This window comes from Lampris incognitus, chromosome 3, assembly GCF_029633865.1.
Source record: "Lampris incognitus isolate fLamInc1 chromosome 3, fLamInc1.hap2, whole genome shotgun sequence".
In the NCBI taxonomy this organism is placed as follows: Eukaryota; Metazoa; Chordata; class Actinopteri; order Lampriformes; family Lampridae; genus Lampris; species Lampris incognitus.
The window spans coordinates 91,578,088-91,598,343 of record NC_079213.1 but is presented as its reverse complement, the minus strand read 5'-3'; positions in this window follow the sequence as shown (position 1 = coordinate 91,598,343).

The following is a 20,256-nucleotide window of genomic DNA, read 5'->3' as shown; positions in this document are numbered from 1 at the left end:
GGCGCTAGTGTAGCGATCAGGACACACACCCACATCCGGCTTCCCATCCGCAGACACGGCCTATTGTGCCTATAGGTACGACCGACCGAGCCAGAGGTAACACAGGGATTCGAACCGACGATCCCTGTGTTGGTAGGCAACGGAATAGACCGCTACACTACCCGGATGCCCGAAATATCAGTTTTCATAAATACACACGAACACGATAAGATTCCTGAATCATTTGGGGTGATAGGTGATTTTTGTTTGTGTTATGCTCCCTTACCCTTGCCTTTAGTGTGTGCACCAGAAGCCAATGATCTCAACTTATTTGCTCTGGAGTCTGCACAAACTTGAGTTTTTAGTTTTTTTATTATTATTATTTCAACAGTTTTGACAGCATCACAGATGTCAAATTTGGACTGGCTTCAAAGAAGTGCACATCTACCTGTGTATTGGAGGTCAGGACGTTGCTGAACAAGAAAGGAGAACTGTTTGTGTTTACGTCCTTTTCTCTCTGTAAAGCGATGTGCCATGATCCAGGTTGTTAAAGGCTCTTTACACATAACATTTGAGTAGACTTATTGGCGTGTGTGTGGTTAGCTTAGCCAAGCTGACACTGGGATCAGAGCCCAGTGCATATATATTGCCTATTAATGTACCTCTTGGTTTGCTGACCACCCCTGTCGTTGCATCAGCCTCTGCACCCTGAGAAGGTCATTCGACGTCCACCTTGATATCCTACCAGCAAGATAGCCATCCAGCTAACTGGCTACATCTAGCTTGCCCTGCTTCCAAAGCCCCCCCCCCCCCCCACTGGAATAAAGCCAGGCAGAGGTGTGATGGCTGTGGGCAAGTTGCCCCCATTCCCCTCCACAGTTTGTAAAAGCACGTCACGGAACGGCCGTAGAGTGTTGGCATTTTTGTGACGGCAGGGGAGAGTGTGAGACTAAATGTGTGAGTTTACGTCTGTACACGCGTGTATGCTCACACGGCGAGATAAGGGGTTATATGTTTTTATTCGAGTGTGTTTGGTCAGTTTTATTATGAAGAGGATTTCACACATGGGGAAAAATACATTGTATGTGTGAGTGAGCATTTGCATTGAGATACTGTAGGTATTTATGCATGCATCTGTGTGTGCATCTTGGACAATGTGTCTATTTTTTATCTTTCTGTATAAGAGGTTTATATTTTATACAGTCAGTGCAAGGAGCAGTAAGGGCTAATGACAGTACTTTCAAAAAGTCAAAAAGAAATACTGATTTGAAATAGAAGCTTTAGTTGTGACCAGTGCTGACCAATTTTTTTTTTTTTTTGGGAGGGATGTTTTGAAAATAACTATTTACAATATTTACACTTACACCATCAACGACTAAATCAATCACAAAATCCAGTTATAACTGTATATTTTATCTAATTTCTTATTCCTTGTCCCTCTATGTACAATGCATACCTGTAACTTTATAAAAACAAAAAAATCAAATTGTGGTTTATACAGTGCTGCTACACTAGACAAAATAAGCAGCAAATCGAACGCATTTCTGTGTTAAAAAAACAAACAAAAACAAATCGACAAATAAAGTATAACTGAATTTATGTACTTACTGCTGCTTGTCCTTGTAAGGCAGTATAGGTCTCTGCCTTGTTTTATTGATCCCTCCCTGTAATAAACGCAGTGTGTCATCTTTGGGAGGATGTGGCTATCCAATGCTGTTTCATAATTCAAAATGTGACTCTGTTCCTCCATGTTGAGGATATTGAGCTGTTGAAATTTTAGGATTAAATGAAATTGTTGATGCCAGAACAGTTGACTAGTATGGAATTGATAGCATTGCAGTGGCAGACTACTTCAAAGCTTTACTGCAGCCAGTGAACCAGAGAGTCTTGAGATATTCCCTTTGGTGTGTGTGTGTGTGTGGGGGGGGGGGTATTGTATAAGTACAGTAGCATTCCATAAAAAAAACAAAAACATAACATTCTGTTTTCTTTTGAAGTCCGAGTCAAGACCAAGACTTTAAGGTTGTGAGTCCAACCTCAGACCAATGGGACAAAACTTACGTAAAGACTGACACCAGGTAGAGTAGCGGTCTATTCCGTTGCCTACCAACACGGGGATCCTGGTTCGGATGCCCGGCTTCGGCCATCCCTACAGACGTGGTTGGCCGTGTATGTGGGGTGGGAAGCTAGATGTGGATACGTGTTCTGGTCACTACACTAGCGCCTCCTCTGGTCAGTCGGGGTGCCCGTTCGGGGGGGAGGGGGAACTGGATGGAATAGCGTGATCCTCCCACACGCTATGTCCCCCTGGCGAAACGCCTCACTGTCAGGTGAAAAGAAGCGGCTGGTGACTCCACATGTATCAGAGGAGGCATGTGATAGGCTGCAGCCCTCCCCGGATCAGCAGAGGGGGTGGAACAGCGACCAGGAGGATCAGCAGAGGGGGTGGAGCAGCGACCAGAAGGGCTTGAAAGAGTGGGCTGCATGGCCGGATATAATTGGGGAGAAAAAAAAAACAAGACTGACACAAGAACAGTGCAAGTATATGTTAAACACAATATAACTGAAGTAGTCTACCATCTTAATAAAAGTCAAAATTTCCCTAAACTATAATATTTGTCTGTTTTTAAAAAAAAAATTATTGTTACTAGAAGAACCCCGCTACAATGTAGCGGTTTGGTTATCCACCCGTCTAAATCTCCCTCCTCTTCATCCTACCAGCTAACCGCCTTCCCCCTGCCCCTAAACCCCCCCCCACTCCAACTCCCTCCCCCCAAATGCTCAGAATCATCTGAAATGCCGAGAAAAGTGGTTTTTAGCCATTTTTAGAAAATGCATATTTTGCATAATTATTATAATTATTTTAATGTTCTGCTATTTTTCTGGTCCTCTCTGGAACAATACGTACCACCTCCAAGAAAAATTAGGATAATAAGTGCATTTTTGCAAAAATGCATATATTTTGCATAATGCCAAAACATTTAAGTCCCAGAAATTTTTTTTTATATATGTGAAAAAATCAAAGATGCTCAGAATCATCTGAAATGCCGAGAAAAGTGGTTTTTAGCCATTTTTAGAAAAATGCATATTTTGCATATTTATGCATAATTATGCATAATTTTAATTTTCTAGGATTTTTCCCTCACTCTCTGAGACAATACCTACCACCTCCAAAAAGAATTAGGATCATAAATGCTTTAGTTTTCGGTCCCGCTATCTACACTAACACCACACACACACACACATTACAAAAATATATGAGTAGATTCCATCAAACAAGGAGATTTCAGATTCTTCTGGGGAGGCTTTTCACCAGATTTGGGAACATGGCTGCAGTGATCCCGTTCAGCCAGAGGAGCATTATCGAGGTCGGGCAGTGATGTTGGAGAGAAAGCTTGGCACGCAGTCCGCATTCCAACTATTCCCAAAGGTGTTGGAGGGGGTTGAGGTCAGGGCTCTGTGCAGGCCAGTCAAGTTCTTCCACACCAAACTGCAAACTATGTCTTAAGGACCTCACTTTGTTTACGAGGGCATTGTCATTCTGAAACAGGAAAGGGCCTTCCCCAAAACTGATGCTAAAAAGTTGGAAGTGCACAATTCTCTAGAATGTCATTGCGTGCTGTAGCATTAAGCTTTCCCTTCACTGTAACTCAGGAGCCTAGCCCAATCAGTAAAAAAAAAAAAACAGCCCCAGACCATGATACTTTCTCCACCAAACTAAAGTTGGCACTATGCACCAGGCAGGTAACATTCTCCTGGCATCTGCCAAATCAAGATTGGTCGAGCTAAATTCCTAGTCCCAGAAATTTGAATCAGTTCATCTGGACACAGTTTTTTTTGGGAGATAAATAAAATGTTAAATTCCTTGTGCATGTAATGCACATGGCAATAAAATAATTTCTGATTCTGCTTGGAAATATCTGAAATAGGGCAGAACGTTATTAGCTGGACATATTTGAAGTCTCTTTTGTTATACTCGGCGTTCATGTAATCTATAGGTATGTCAGTCATACTGCCAGATAGTGAAGTGGGATTCATCACTCCAGAGAACGAATTTCTACTGCTCCAGAGTCATATGGAGTGTGCTTTACACCACTCCAGCTGATGCTTGGCATTGCACGTGGTGAGCTTGGGCTTGTGTGCGGCTGCTCGGCCAAACTCATTTCATGAAGCTGCTGATGAACAGTTGTTGTGCTGATGTTGCTTCCAGGGGCAGTTTGTAACTCGGTAGTGAGTGTTGCAACCGAGGATGGCAGGTTTTTATGCACTACGCTTCAGCGCTTGGCAGTCCCATTCTGTGAGCTTGTGTGTTCTACTGCTTCACGGCTGAGCTGTTGTTGCACCGAGACGTTTCTAATTCACAATAACAGACTGACAGTTGACCAGGGCAGATCTAGCAGGGCAGGAATTCAACCAACCTACTTGCTGGAAAGGTGGCATCCTACGACAGTGCCACGTTGAGAGACACTGAGCTCTGCAGTATGACTTACTGCCAATGTTTGTCTATGGAGATGACATGGCTGTATGCTTGATTTTATGCACCTGTTAGCAATGGTGTGTCTGAAATAGCCAAACCCACTAATTAAAAGGGGTGCCCACATACTTTTGGCCATGTAGTATACCTAATTTGCAACGATATTCAGATTTCCTGTAGCATTCAAACGTTGCTCCACTTTTATCAAGGGACCTGATGAATGCCATTGAAACACACCCAACACCCTCGCCCGTCACCACTAGCCTGCAATGATGAAAGGTGGCATGACAGATGTTGAGGCCTTGTGATGTTTTCCACATTCCAGCCTTCTCATTTGTCTGAAATGGCAGGAAAAAGAATTCATAAGACTATATCCCTCTCCCCCGGTTCTTCATATTCTCCAGGTGACCTCAACTGCATCATGTCATATTATATGAAAAATGTGGAGGTTGTCAAATGCCATGCCCTGGTCATGATAAGGTGCAATGAGTTGTGCATTCTCTTGTGGGCTTTTATCATTAAAGTTGCACCGGAATATCAATGAGGGAACTGTAGCGTTTCTAATGTATTGCTCTGTAGTTTTATAGTTCTTAACACTAAGGACAGTGTGCCTTACAGCTATCATACTCAGTTCAAAGCCACTCATCCTCATATACACACTCATTTGTTTTCAACCTTAAAATCCCTTTTTTTCCTCCACCTTTGTTTACATTTCTTGACGTAAATCCAGCAGATAAAGTCGGCTTTCACCGGCGTTCATTGGCTGTCTTTTCAAGAAAATAAAAATGAAGGTATTACTAAAAATGTTTACACTTAGTGTGTAAACACATTGAAAAACAAAAATGGAAATGCCCACATTAAAACACACACACACACACACACACGTGTGTATAATCACAGAAGGTGTATGATAAAGTGCATGTATTAAATAGAGCTTGAGCATCCAGGTGGCATAGCGGTCTGTTCCGTTGCCTACCAACACGGGGATCGCCGGTTCGAATCCCCGTGTTACCTCTGGCTTGGTCAGGCATCCCTACAGACACAATTGGCAGATGCGGGTATGTGTCATGGTCGCTGCACTAGCGTCTCCTCTGGTTAGTCGGGGTGCCTGTTCAGGGGGGAGGGGGAACTGGGGGGAATAGTGTGATCCTCCCATGGCTGGCGACTCCACATGCATCGGAGGAGGCATGTGGTAGTCTGCAGCCCTCTCCAGATCGACAGAGGGGGTGGAGCCGCGACCGGGATGGCTCGGAAGAGTGAGGTAATTGGCCAAGTAAAATTGGGGAGAAAAAAGGGGAACCCCCCCAAAAAAATAGAGATTGAAACAAAGTGTTTTGACATGTCAGTTGATGTAACCTTTCATGTTTTAGAGGTGCTGCATCGTTCTTTACTACACTTCAGGATACAGTACGACCTGTATGTGCCTGTTTGTGTGTACCTACACACCTGATTGTGTGTGCGCATAAATGTGTGTGAGAGATTCTGAGTCATGAATTTTGAAATTACCCCTGTGCTCAGGCTTTGCACATTAATTTTTATTTTTTATTTTTGGTGGCGTGAGCAGGCCAAGCAACCCTCATTTTGCAGATTGGGCACGTAGGGGAAGGAATGTTCTTTAGTTTAACCTTGTCATGGAGGGCTATGAGATGCCAAAGACAAAAGCCTTGCAGTGCTGGCAGAGGCCACCTCCTGTGTTATTGTTTTCTTCTGCTGGACCGTGGCAAAAGTGGCCTTTCCTTCATGTTCTCAGAGACCTGTCTGAAAGCAAAAAGATGAAATAAAGGGTGGCATATATATTTTCTCCTGCATAACTTGAATCTCTACATACAACATTAAATTTCAGCCTTTCATGCTGTTTACCCACTAATCTAGTTTACAGTTGCTATGGGGCAGGGGCTGGAGTTATCTGCCTACAGTTAGTATTGGGCAGAAGGTGAGCAGACACCCAGGAGGGGTAACCAGTCCATCTCAGAGCCCCCAAACAATAACTCACACAGCACTCAAACTCATGCGCAATTAGGCAAAATAGTGTCTCCCAACTGACAGTTTGCAAAACGATGATCCATCACTCAGTGCTTGGTATTCATCTGTACCTCCATGGCTATCTGAAACCCCACAAAAAAACAAGGGAAGGTAGAGCAGCTTCAATGCTATTAGTAAAAAGTAATAGATGTAATATAGGGAAATGACGAAAAGGTGTTGGGTAAACTTTTAAGACAGACATCATCCCAGGTTATAGGGGGGCAATGCATCTTTCATTCCCTTCCCCAAACCAAAATTATTATTATTCTTTCGGCTTGTTCCCTGTTTCTTAGGGGTCGCCACCGCAGATTTTATAGTTTCCATCAGTACCCTGTGAGGGCACAGCACCAATGGCGGCCATTGGTAACCTGGGCCTTGACCAATCTGGTATGGAGCCTTGACTGATCCAGTATGGTCTTGTCAATCCACATACTGATTTGGCAAACTTTTACATCGGATGCCCTTGCCCAAACCCAAATCTGCCTTCTGAATTGGTGAATAAATGGAGCAAACGTTGTGGAAGACAACACTTTCAACTCAATAGGGAAATCATCAACAGGTTACTGTATTTGCTAACAGGTTAGCTACTGTCAGCTTTATTCAATTTGTTGTGCTGTGACATTGAAATTATCATAGCGTAGCTCATCTTGAAAGTTAAGTAAAGATAAAAACACCGAGAATAGGAGACAGGATTTGCAGAAACTTGTAAGATTAATTCATTAAAAATGCAAGGTCCTAGTTTGGGATGCCACTGAGATAAGCGGGTAGCAGCTATTTCATTGACAATTGAAGAACAACTGAATAAGCACCTGAGATGATATAAAATGTTTGAGTTTTTAAACCCACACGTTAATTCAACATCTGGTAGTGCCATAATTTCTGGATGCCAAGGACATATTTCCCCTCCCTCCCCTTTTCTCCCCAGTTGTACCCGGCCAATTACCCCACTCTTCCGAGCCATCCCAGTCACTGCTCCATCCCCTCCGCCGATCCGGAGAGGGCTGCAGACTACCACATGTCCCCTCCTATACATGTGGAGTCACCAACTGCTTCTTTTCACCTGACAGTGAGGAGTTTCACCAGGGGAACGTAGCGCGTGGGAGGATCTCGCTATTCCCCCCCAGTTCCCCCTCCCTCCTGAACAGGCGCCCCAACTGACCAGAGGAGGTGCTAGCGCAGCAACCAGGACACACACCCACATCTGGTTTCCCACCCACAGACAAGGCCAATTGTGTCTGTAGGGATGCCTGACCAAGCCGGAGGTAACACGGGGATTCAAACCGGTGATCACTGTGTTGGTAGGCAATTGAATAGACTGCTACGCTACCCAGATGCCCCCCAACTTTTGAGTTTATGAACCCAGATGTAATTCAATGTCTGGTAGTGCCACCACTTCTAGACATAGAGGACATATTTTTTTTGTCTCTGGAAATTATTCCTCTTTACTTTTCATTGTTTTTATATCTTTGATAACATGCATACTCCGCTAACAAATTTCTTTAAACTTGTACACAACTGTGTCATTCTGCTTCTCCCCAGTAAATCACAGTGAATACACCAGACAACATGTTCTGTAGTTTTATTATCTAATTCAAATGGAATTCCACGAGGCTTTAATATTAAAAAGCATAAAAAGCAAACAGAATGGTTGGTAAGACAAAGGGTTGAAACATTTGTTATTTGTCATGCAATGTCTTTAAAACAACCCCACAACATAATCTCTACAGAACCCATTATTAATGATTAGACATTTCAATACACCAATACTATGTATAAGTACATGTTTTGCTGTATGCAGTAAAATCAAACCATTATACATAGTTTATTGTGCACCACCATTTGATAGTGGTGGTGTAATCTTCATGTGCCTAGCCTGTTAATTTTCCCCACACTTGTGGACAACATTGTTATAAATCATTTAAGAAGGACATTACACAATTTAGAGAATGCACACATCAGTGTCATAGCATAAAACTTCAACTCACTACTAATAAAAGTGCCCAAAAGTTGGCCCAAGCCAGGAACTAGAGCACTAAGGCTCTGGTTACACATCTTTAATATGTTCTGTCACATCGGTGTACAACTTGGCACCACTCCCTTAACAATGAATTGGCAGCCATATTCAAAACGAAAGATAAGATAAGAGATATAACAAGCTCATCACAGACTTTTTAGACATTACTGAGTACTAAATGTGGATGTGTGCTTGTGTGTGTGTGCACGTGTGTGTGCACGCGTGTGTGTTCGTGTGTGTGTGTGGTATCACAGCTGATGGTGTCAAGCTGCAAGACAAACTCTTCTCTTGCATTTCTGGCTTTAAGAGACAGTGAATGCTAAATAATTCAGACCACATTATCCTGAGGAGGAAAAAGAAGGTAGAATGAGTAGGTAGACAGGTCGTAGAATTACATTCGCTAAACTGATCAACAAACTAGACTGATACAACCCAAGGCAATATTCCCACTCCAAAGGTAGCCTTGCTTTGCTTTTTTCCATTGCATTCCCTATTTATCTATCACATTGTGCCTTTTTTGCACTTTATGAATAGTTTCCTCTTATGGGACAGAAATGTTGATTGATTGCATCAAAATGTTGATCTGCCTTAATCAATATGGATGGTACACAGAAAGTACCTTGCTTTCTACGTGAATATATGGCTTCACAAATAAAGACGACATACGTACGAAAAGCAACACAACTCAGTTTACATAATGGCAGATCATTTTTTATTCAAGTTCTTTCAACATGTTAAATAATGATAATTTCGTCAGAGCACATTTCCACGTGACTGTTCAAAGAAGATTATTACCATGGAAGCAATTCATTGTTTCTTTTGGTTATTTTCCCAGTCATATATAGCAGGATGTTTCATTTTAACAATGCTCAATTCATTTGAAATTATTCACCATGTGGCTCTTGAAGGGCACATTTAAGGGCTGATGTATTTGTGTTCACAACCAACACAAGAATCATTTGTTTCACACAGACCAAAGAACACAAGTTTGTACCTGCAAAGACTTATTTTTAATAAATCCCTTAACCACAGTTATTAGGTCTTTGTTACTTGATTAAGACCAGAGACAAACATATACATTATATGCACTCCTTTCAATAGAAGGTTCAGAGGTCAGTACATACAGGGAAAAGCATCCTTGAAACAAGTAGGGCTTCAGATTCTTGCTCAATGACTCTTGAACAGGAGCCTTTTGAGATTACTATTGGTCATTTAAGGGGAAATGAATATTATTGCCCTTTCCAACAAACATGCACACAAACACACTTAGGGAGGTCAAAGTAGAGGGTAAGCCACAGAAAAAGAGCTCCCTATGGGAGGGTAGTGATTTGACGTCACCCTGGATGACACATCAGCAGAGCATATGCTTGCTGTCACTAAGACTTTCTTGTACAAGAATAATCCCCAAGAACATTGCATCAAACAGGTGCTTTAATACCCTGATGGGGTGTAAACATTATTTGGGTTTTTTTCCCCCCCACTTTTTCTCCCCAATTGTACCTGGCCAATTACCCCATGCTTCCGAGCCATCCTGGTCACTGCTGCACTCCCTCTGCCAAGCTGGGGAGGACTGCAGACTACGACATGCTTCCTCCATTACACGTGGAGTTGCCAGCTGCTTCTTTTCATCTGACAGGGAGGAGTTTCACCAGGGGGATGTAGCATGTGCGAGGATCATGCTGTTCCCCCCAGTTCCCCCTCCCCCCCGAACAGGCGCCCCAACTGACCAGAGGAGGAGCTAGTGCAGCGACCAGGACACATGCACACATCTGGCTTCCCACCTACAGACACGGCCAATTATGTCTGTTGGGATGCCCAACCACGCCGGAGGTAACACGGGGATTTGAACCGGCGATCTCTGTGTTGGTAGGCAACAGAATAGACTGCTATGCTAGCCGGACACCTGGAAACATTATTTGTTTGGGATACTTACCCTGTGGTCCTCTAGTTATAGTTTTGTGTTGCCCATTAGTATGGTCACATTTGTGAGAATGCTGGGATGCTAACCTTTATTTGTTAAGTGCTATATGACATAACTAACATTCTCATTTAAAACTACAAACAAACTTACTTTGGTAGCTCCACAAAAGCTTGCCTGGCATGGCCAGGTTCCCTTCAACCAAGCACCCAAAGGACATCAAGAAACAAAGGGTCTGGTTATTGCCCCATTTTGGCCCAAGAGGGCCATGGGAGCAAGGCCTGAGTCCACAGGGCTGGCTGTCAAGTATCTGTCCCAGCAGCATCTCAGCTGTTGGTATTACCTCACTTAATACTGGGTAGGTGTGTTGGTTACTCCATTTAAGAAGTACAGTATCCAGCTCTGGCACCAGCCCTCAAGATTCAACAAGTTCAAAAGGATATTGGTCAAAGATCCCAAGATATCTTTAATTGACTCCCATTTAGAAGATAACTGCACTCTTGGGTAAAGATGACATCTAGTGCACTGACCAGTTGACCAAGTTCAGGGGATTTTATTTAGTTTATTTTCTACTTCTAAAAAAGAGGACAGTTGGTTTTGCCTTTTCCTCGATTTGAGAGAGTTGAATCAGTTTATAAAAATTCTTCCCTTCCACATTTTGGCGTCAAGGGAGGATTGGTCCATGAGAATAATTTTGAAAGATATCTATTTTCATGTGCCAGTGGTGCATCATCAAAAGCAATTTCAGTGCTTTACATTCAAAGGACAGGCTTACTAGTTTGAGGTGCTCCCTTTTGGTCTCTTCCTGGTCTCTTGGATGTTAACCAGATGTATTGAGACAGGTATAGCTAACAGCATGCAGAGTCTTAACTTCCTGGATGACTGGTTGATGTCTACCCCAAACATGGAACATTCAACCCAAGACACATCAATCTCTTATAACTCATGCATTCACGCCAAGTTTGGACTCACCATTAACATTAACGAAAGCTCTCTTGTGCCCATACAGAAAACGTTTTTCATCAGCATGACTCTCAATTCTATTTTCATGAATGCTTCCCTCTTACCATGAGTGAGAGATCCAGCTGTCCCTCCTCTGCTTTCAAAAGGGCACAAGGCTACCTTACAGACTCTTGCTACAATTATTGGACAAGCTGACAGCATCCTCAGTATTGGGCATCCTCATAGTTTGCCATTTAAATGATATAGCTGAATGACCTGTGCTTGGACTCAGGCAACATGAAAACAGAGTGGTAACAGTTTAAAACCAGTACCACTATCCTCTACAACCTTGGAGAAATTACTTTCCTCCCTTACATTTCTATAGGAATTTCATTGGGTTCGATCTTTTTCAGTGGGAAGTAGTTACCATAGCTGTCTCTCTTTCTGAATGGGGGGGCTGTGTGGAAACTCAGAGTAGGAAGGGGGCAATGGAGTGCACAAAACCGACATCACAGCACAAATGTGCTACACCAATGGACAGTCTACTTTAACCCTTAAGCACATCTTCCATTCTTGAAATATACCCATGTTTTTATGTGTTTGGACAACACCTCCACAGTGTCCTATCGTAAACCATCAATCGGTCATCAGGTCCAGCCAGTCTCAAAAGGAGACTCAGAGACTCCCGCTGTAGCCCTTCCCTTGCTTTAAACATCTTGGAGCAATGCACCTGTCTGGTGTGAAAAACACGGAAGCAGACAGACTCTCTTGTCAAAATCACCTCCAAGAGTTGAGACTCAACCAGAAATTGTATATACAATCTGCTACACACATGGAAGGGCAGAGATAGCCTTTTCACTTTATAATTGTCAACTCATTGCCCACTCTCACTCTCCTTAATGGAATTAACCAGCCTATTGTGACAGGATGCACTGAACACACAGTGCCTGGCCAGACAGACTTCTATATGCTTTATCTCCATTTCTATTGAATTAGGAAGTACTACACATGGATCAAGTTCATGGGCAGAGTACTTTGGTACATCCCTTGAAGGCATCTCCCATTGCAAGTGGAAGGCCGCATATGTCATCTGAAACTAGATTTTCTATGGCCGTGCCCGACTTTTGAATGGCTTGAGCCACTCTTGAAGTCCCCAGACCAAACTATAGTTAAGACAGTTTTGAATACCAGAGCACTGGAGTGCTTCTCGTTAAAATGAGGAGCCATAGTGTTGTTCTGTCCTTTTTGTGCTAAGATATCTGCAGTTTCTAGTTGAAAAGGATATATCAGATTTTACTCTAAAGGTCTATGAAGGTCTATATGTCTACCATTTTGGCTCAGCATGCTAAAGTATTCAACAGCTGTGGTGTCTCACACTGGTAAATCACTTAAGAGGGTCCACTCATAAGCAGAGCGTCAGAGGGTGCAATGGGTGCCAGGCACCCATGGCGAAGAATGCCCCTAGAATATTGTATAATTTTTTTAAAATAATGACCTAACTGATATGCAGGAAAAACATGTCATGAACACTCTTCCAATCCTGTCTCAAGACACACCTCTTCTCCATTGCATTCTTGTGCCCCCCTCCCCATCCTCTCATCCAGCCCTAATCTGAGACAGACTAAGGACCGAGCACTCGACCTGCTGCCCCCTCCTCTTGGAACTCCCTTCCCAAGCACATCAGACACTGCTGCGATCTGCCCACATTCAAGTCATTAATCAGGACTCACCTCTTCAGACTTCATCTGTGATTTATGTGATTTATGATGTTTGTTGTTCTTCCCCTTTTTTATCTGTCTAAATTGGAGAGTATTGCTGGAGTTGTGTGTGGCTGCCGCTTCTCCCTCTAGTAGTCCCCCTTCCCATCCACCCCTGTATGTCTGTGTTATGTTTATCTGTTGTCTTGTTTCACCCCGTTTATCGTGAAGTGACTTAAATTTCACATTTACCCAATTCCAACACTCAGTTGAATAATCAATTTCCATGGAATCCTTAAAGGTATTATCAAGTGCCAATCTGAATCCAACCAACGCTTCCATAAACTTAATTCAAGCTCTTATGACAAGCATTAATGCTAGTTGATTCAGAGGTGACATAGACCGTGAAGAAAATTAAAAAGAAGACAGTGCCACTGATAAATTCCATTTGCACCATTTGAATAGTCTGGAATGAAGTGAGTTTATGCAAAAGTTGTTTTCCCCCTTGAGATTGTGCCAGTACAGTGTGTAAGTGAAATTTGTGCCTTTATCTGTTGACCGAGCATGTTTATGTTGGAACACTGATAGCTCAGGTGTTACCCTATTGGCTAACCTGTAATTAAAAAGAAGAGAAAAAAAAGATTTCCATCTTTGATCTCAACTAGGCAATTAGCCTGTCCAGGTTTGTTGCCATTAGCCAGCAAGATGGGCACATGTTAGAATTACTGTCATATAGTATAGGCAGGGACGGCTGGTATAAATGGGCTAATAGGGCTAAGCTCTTCCTATCATTTCCAATAAAGATGATAAAATTACTGTTAAAAAACCTTAGAACAGATTCCTTTAAATTTTGGTGGAACCTAAGAGCAGCAACAGCACTAAATAGTCAGAAGAAATGTTTTACATCCCAAACACAACTGCATCAGCTTCCATTCAGCTTCATGTTACGTGAGTGACAGGTGTCTTGGCATGCTCCCTTGATTTTCTGATCATTCAGGCTAAATTCAATCAGCCCACAGGCCACTGACTTTTGACCAATGACAGCACAGACAGTACATACAGTGAAGTGCTACTTGTGTGAGAGTGGGAGGGGAGAAATGTGAGCAACTGTGGCAACGGCGGCCACGGGTGTTAGCATGAACGAGGTGGTGTGGAAATTGCAGGAACGTATAGATGGACAATTTCTCTCATTGACTACACGAATGCGTGTGTCTTTTATTTCTTCTCCCAACCAGCAACATGGCGCTGCCCTCACAATCCTCTTCCTAGTTGCACTCTGTCAACCCAGAAATCCTTTCTTAAACAGCCCATGTCTACCTAACCCAGAACGCCAACCGATTATGGTGAATTCTGCCCATATAGTTTGCTACATACGTCCCGCAGAATTCAGCATAATAAAAAAAAGTCTACGTGGCGTGGTGTGGATGGCCCGGCCGCAACGGCTTCGCTGAACAGGTGCAGAGGCCGGGGTACCTACAGGAGGGGTTTAAGGACCCTGCGGTGGCGTGGGGGTAGGGCAGGGGGTGGAGGAACCTTAGGGGCCTTGTTGGAGGTGGGGGCAGGGTAGGAGGGCATCCTGCCATGGGGGCTAGGCAAGTCCAACAGGTCGGTCCAAGTCCAGGTGAGCCGGTTTGAGACGATCCACCGAAATGTGCTCTGGCTTGTTGCCGACTTTAATGACAAAGTGTTTGTTCTCCAGGATGCAGAACGGCCCGTCGTAGGGAGGCTGCAGGGTTCCACGGTGGGCGTCGTGGTGGGTGAATACGAATTCTGCTTACTGCAGACTTGCGGGAATGTGAGATCATGGGAGGCCGTGTTGCGAAGTGGGGACAGGTGTGAAAGCGCTTGCATTATTCGGGAGCATGGTCCGTTGATGGGCTGCAGACCAGCTGTGGTGTTGGGGACGAAATCCCCTGGGACCCCGTCCATAAACCAGTTCAGCGGATAAGGACTGGATGTCCTCCTTACGGGCGGTCCTGAGGCCCAGCATGACCTACGGGAGCCTGTCGACCCAGCTACTATCCTTGAGGCTGGCCCGAAGAGCGGCCTTAACAGAACGATGAAACCGCTCGCACAACCCTTTGGCCTGCGGGTGGCATGTTCTCTGCGACTGTGACTGCGACTGTGACTGTGTTCCAGAGCTCAGACGCAAACTGTGATCCCCGGTCCGAGGAGAGGTCAGATGGGGTGCCGAACCAGGCGACCCAGGTCCCAATGAACAGCCGGGCTACGTTGGTGAACGTTGTTGATGACAGTGGGACGGCTTCTGGCCATCGAGTGGTCCTACCATGGTGAGAAGGTAAGTAAAACCGTGGGAGGGGGGCAGGAGGCCTACTAGGTCCACGTTTACATGGTTGAACCTCCTTTCAGGCACCAGGAACTGTGCTGGGGGGGGTGCTCTGGTGTGACAGTGCACTTTAGAGCGCTGACACTCCACGCAGGTGTCAGCCCAGTCTCTCATGTCTTTTTTGAGCCCGTGCCAGATGAACTTAGCCACCACTAGTCTTTGAGAAGGCTTTTTGCCAGGGTGGGAAAGGCTATGGACAGCATCGAAAACACGCCACCTCCAGCCAGTGGGAATGACAGGCCGGGGATGACCTGTGCAGACGTCGCACAGGAACATGGTGCCAGCATTGTCGAAAGCCACGTCCTCTAACTGCAGCCCTGTGATAGCCGTCCTGAAAGCCTGCACATCCGGGTCGGTGGCCTGGTCAGCTGCCATGCAGGCATAGTTAAGACCCAAGTGGATGGCCCCCGCAATTGCCTGGGAGAGGCAGTCGGCAACGAGGTTGGCTTTGCCAGCAACATGCTGTACGTCCATGGTGAACTCCGAGATGTAGGAGAGCTGTCGTTGCTGGCAGGCAGAACACGGCTCAGCCACCTTGACCATGGCGAATGTCAGTGGTTTGTGGTCCACAAACGGCATAATCTGGCGGGCCTCCAGCAGGGAACGGAAGTGTCGAATGGTGAGGTACAGAGCGAGGAGTTCCCGATTGAAGGTGCTATACTTCCTTTCGCTGGGGCGTAACTGTCTGCTGAAGAAAGCAAGTGGCTGCCAAGTGCCGTTCACCCACTGTTCGTGCACCGCCCCGGCTACATTGTCTGAAGCGTCTGTGGTAATGGTGATCGGAGTCTTGGTCGATAGATGCACCACTATTGATTGTTGCATCAACCAGAGCAGTCTTAGCATCCACAAATGCCTTGTTCCTCTCCACGAACCAGTTCACTGTGTGTTTGGTGGCCTTGCCTTTCAGGGCCTCATACAGTGGTCACATGAGTTGAGCAGCTCGGGGGATAAAGCGGTGGTAAAAGTTCACCATGCCGAACAACTCCTGTAGGAACTTCACTGTTAGCAGTCGGAAGTTCACGATGGCGTCTACGTTTGATGGGAGGGGTACCACCCCGTCTTTGGTGACTCGGTGTCCGAGGAAGTCGATGGTGGTCAGCCTGAACTGGCACTTGGCTGGATTGATGATCGATCAGCCCGTGCTGGCTGAGCCGCTCGAAAAGAGTCCGGAGGTGAGGCAGATGTTCTGCTTTGGAGGTGCTGACGACGGGACATCTTCTAGATAGACAAAAACGAAAGGTATAGGTCCCGTAGCACCGAATCCATAAGGCACTGGAATGTCTGCGCGGCATTCTTGAGGCCAAAAGGCATGCACAGAAACTCGAACAGTCCAAATGGGGTGATCACCGCCGTTCTGGGGACATCCAGTGGGTGGACTGGCACCTGATGATATCCACAGACAAGGTCCACTTTGGAAAAGATGACTTTTCCAGCCAGGTGGGTGGAGAAATCCTGGATGTGTGGGACTGGGTAGCAGTCCAGTGTCGTTATATTGTTAAGTCGGCGGTAATCACCACACGGGCACCACCCACCTCCAGGCTTCGGGACGATGTGGAGGGATGAAGCCCATGGGCTGTTTGAACAGTGTATGATGCCAAGACGCTCCATATTCTCGAACTCCTCCCTGGCGGCGGTGAGCTTGGCCGGGTCGAGACGCCGAGTCCGAGCATAGACTGGTGTTCCAGTAGTGGCAATGTGGTAATCCAGTCCGTGCTTGGCAGTGGAAGACGAGAAGGTAGGCTGCGTGAGGACCGGGAACTCAGCAAGAAGCCGGAGAAAATCGTCTGTGGCAGAGAGCATGCTAGACAGTCTGATGGAGTCCGCTCCGCTGAGAGTACACACATACGAACTGAAAGTGACAGCTTCGATTAAGCGGCGGTTTTTGACATCCACCAGCAGCCCATAGGCGCATAGGAAATCCGCGCTGAGGAGGGGGACGGCCACTTTTGCCGTGACAAAGTCCCAACCAAACCGCTGTCCTCCGAAACCGTAAGTGCCGTAAGTGCGGATGGGGCTGCCGTTAGTGGTTTCCATTGGGGGGGGGGCATATCCGCAAGACAGGAAGTTTACTCTACTCTCGATGCGGGAAGGATGCTCCTTTGTGCGACCGTATCGCACAGGAACCGCCGTCCAGAAATGTCTGATGAAGAACAGCCTGCCAGTTCGGCCGACGCACATGACCACTACTGCATGGAGATCGGCACCGCTTGGCTTTGGGTCCAAACTTTGCGTGGTAAAAACACAGGCCGTGGTCCTGCTGCCATTGATGCTGAGGTGGCGGCTGTTGTGTGTCCAGGCAGTGATGAAAATGTTTCGGCAGGAAAAAATGCGGCCGCGCAGTGTTGTTGACCAGCCAAGAAAAACTTATCAGCTTCCTCAGCCAGAGCACAACAGTCATTGGTGGCGGTGGCGGCTAAAGCAGCCCGTACCTGAGAAGGCAGCTGTCGCAAAAACAGTTGGATGAAGAGGAAGTCGGGCTTGTGCTCTCCCAGGAGATCCAGCGTCCTGTCCATAAGCTCAGACAGTTTACTGTCAACGAGGCCTTGTAGAAAGAAAAGCTGTCTGGCCCACTCAGCATCAGAAAGTTCAAAAGCTTTCAGCAGGTGACCTTTTGAGTGTCTTGTATTGTATTTATCCTGCTGTGGAGGATTATTGAGGACGCTCACCACTCTGGTTGCTGTTAAACTGCCGAGAGCAAACACCACGTAATAGAATTTTGTGGCGTCCGCGGTGATTTCCCGCAATGCGAACTGCGCTTGTATGGGCGAACCAAGCCGAGGCTGACAACTCCCAGAACTCCGGCAGCTTGAGTGAAACTGCATTAGTCGTCATGTTCATGAAGAGTTGTCTCTGGAAACGCCCAGGAGACAAACGCTGGGGTCACCAATTTGGAAATTTCAGGAAAGTATAGATGGACAATTTCTAACCCAGCCACTGAGGATGCACAAGCCAGTGCATCCTTAGTGCCGGTCCCAAGCCCGCACAAATGGGGAGGGTTGCGTCAGGAAGGGCATCCGGCGTAAAATCTTTGCCAAATCAAATATGCGGATCATAAATAAGACTTACATACTGGATCGGTCAAGGCCCAGGTTACCAACGACCGCCACCGGTACTGTTAACCAGCAGGGTGTTGGTGGAAACTATGCTACTGTTGGGCGAAGGAGAAGGAGAGGGGGGAAGCATGTCCAGAGGCAGCTAGAGAGGAGGAAGGGTAGGCATGTGGAGGTGAGAGTTGGAACTTTGAATGTTGGCACTATGACTGGTAAAGGGAGAGAGCTGGCTGACATGATGGAAAGAAGAAAGGTAGGCATACTGTGTGTGCAAGAGACCAGGTGGAAGGGGAGTAAGGCCAGGAGTATTGGAGGTGGGTTCAAACTCTTCTACCATGGTGTGAATGGGAGGAGTAATGGGGTAGGGGTAATTCTGAAGGAAGAGTATGTCAAGAGCGTGCTGGAGGTGAAGAGAGTGTCAGACAGAGTGATGAGTATGAAGCTGGAAATTGAAGGTTTATTGCTGAATGTTATCAGCGCATATGCCCCGCAAGTTGGGTGTGAGATGGATGAAAAAGAAGAATTCTGGAGTGAGTTGGACGACATGGTGGAGAGGGTACCCAAGGAGGAGAGAGTGGTGATTGGAGCGGACTTCAATGGACATGTTGGTGAAGGGAACAGAGGTGATGAGGAGGTGATGGGAAGGTATGGAGTCAAGAAGAGAAATGTGGAAGGACAGATGGTGGTCGATTTTGCGAAAAGGATGGAAATGGCTGTGGTGAATACATATTTCAAGAGGAGGGAGGAACACAGGGTGACGTACAAAAGTGAAGGAAAGTGCACACAGGTGGACTATATCTTATGTAGAAGGCGCCATCTAAAAGGGATTGGAGACTGCAAGGTGGTGACAGGGGAGAACGTAGCTAGGCAGCATCGGATGGTGGTCTGTAGGATGACTTTGGAGACCAAGAAGAGGAAGCGAGTGAAGACACAGCCGAAGATCAAATGGTGGAAGTTGAAGAAGGAAGACTGTTGTGTGGAGGTCAGGCAGGAGTTAAGACAGGCACTGGGTGGTAGTGAAGAGTTGCCAGATGGCTGGAAAACCACTGCAGAAATAGTGAGGGAGACAGCTAGGAATGTACTTGGTGTGTCATCAGGACAGAGGAAGGAAGACAAGGGGACTTGGTGGTGGAATGAGGAAGTACAGCAAATTATACAGAGGAAAAGGTTGGCAAAGAAGAAGTGGGATAGTAAGAGAGATGAAGAAAGTAGACAGGAGTACAAGGAGATGCAGCATAAAGCAAAGAGAGAGGTGGCAAAGGCAAAGGAAAAGGCGTATGGTGAGTTGTATGACAGATTAGACACTAAGGAAGGAGAAAAGGACTTGTACCGATTGGCTAGACAGAGGGACCAAGCTGCAAAGGATGTGCAGCAAGTTAGGGCGATCAAGGATAGAGATAGAAATGTGCTGACAAGCGAGGAGAGTATGCTTAGAAGGTGGAAGGAATACTTTGAGGTTGCTGATGAATGAAGAAAATGGGAGAGAGGGAAGGTTGGATGATGTAGGGATAGTGAATCAGGAAGTTGAGCGGATTAGCAAGGAGGAAGTGAGGGCAGCTATGAAGAGGATGAAGAGTGGAAAGGCAGTTGGTCCTGATGACATACCTGTGGAGGCATGGAGATGTTTAGGAGAGATGGCAGTGGAGTTTTTAACTAGATTGTTTAACACAATCCTAGAAAGTGAGAGGATGCCTGAGGAGTGGAGAAGAAGCATAGTGGTACCGATTTTCAAGAACAAGGGCGATGTGCAGAACTGTAACAACTACAGAGGTTTAAAGTTGATCAGCCACAGCATGAAGATTTGGGAAAGAGT